The sequence below is a fragment of the Tupaia chinensis genome, unplaced genomic scaffold, assembly GCF_000334495.1.
Source record: "Tupaia chinensis unplaced genomic scaffold, TupChi_1.0 Scaffold144238_1, whole genome shotgun sequence".
NCBI classification, from domain to species: domain Eukaryota; kingdom Metazoa; phylum Chordata; class Mammalia; order Scandentia; family Tupaiidae; genus Tupaia; species Tupaia belangeri.
Window position 1 is genome coordinate 34,463 of NW_006204096.1, and position 1,012 is coordinate 35,474.

The 1,012-nt window shown below is 54.8% G+C and overlaps 1 pseudogene; it reads left to right on the forward strand.

The window, feature by feature from the left end:
- Positions 1-350: 350 nt before the first annotated feature.
- LOC114005660 (interferon-induced transmembrane protein 1 pseudogene) lies at positions 351-978 on the forward strand (annotated as a pseudogene).
- Positions 979-1,012: the final 34 nt, after the last annotated feature.

Here is a 1,012-nt window from a genome sequence, read left to right on the forward strand (position 1 = left end):
AACCACGGTTGGCCATGTGGGAGTCCAGCGTCCTTAACCACACACCACCTGTCAGCACCTAAAGCAATCTTTAAAACAATTTACGACTTTGAACTTAGGAAACGATTCTTAAATATAATGCCAAAAACATGAGCAGCAAAAGAAAAACAGAGAAATTGGGGTTCATCCAAATTAAAATATCTTTTTTTAAAGGATACATTAAGTGGCTCTAGCCAGGTGGCACAGTGGTTAACACTGGATCCCACATGGCCAATTGTGTGTTTCAAGTTCTGAACCTGGTGGCTTGAAAAACATACCAGTCCTCCCACCTGCTCCTGTGTAACCTGACGCTCAGTCCTTCCTTCCACCCTCCTGAGTCCCCACCCATTTCAGCAACATGAAAACACCAGGAAACAGTAACTTCTGAGAAATAGAAACTGCAGGGGGAAGGGGAGGCCCACTGAGCGCCCTCCCAGCATCCGGACCCCACTGCCGGTCGAGGCTGCGCCATGAGCCACACTTCCCCAGCCTTCACTCACACCTGCTTCTCCCAAAGCCAGGACATGATCAAAGAGGAGCACGAGGTGTCCATGCTGGGGCCACCCCAAACCTCCACTGCCGTGACGTCCACCGTGGTCAACATCCACAGCGAGACCTCGGTGCCCGACCACGTGGTCTGGTCCCTGTTCATGAACTGGTTCTCCCTGGGCTTCATCGCGTTCGCCTACTCCGTGAAGGTGCGTGTGGGCCGGGAGCCTGCTGGGGTGGCCCCTGGGATATGCGGGCTGTGTGAGTGTGCTGTGTGTAGCCCGTGTCTCACCTGTGTGCGCGTGCCCCAACGGGCTGTGTGTAATCCCAGTGTCTCACCTGTGTGTGCGTGCCCCGAGCGGCTGTGTGTAAAATCCCTGTGTCTCACTTGTGTGCGCGTGCCCTGAGCAGCTGTGTGTAATCCGTGTCTCACTTGTGTGTGCGTGCCCCGAGTGGCTGTGTATAGTCTGGGGTTTGGGGACCCTTCCCTGTGCAGGCACCGGCC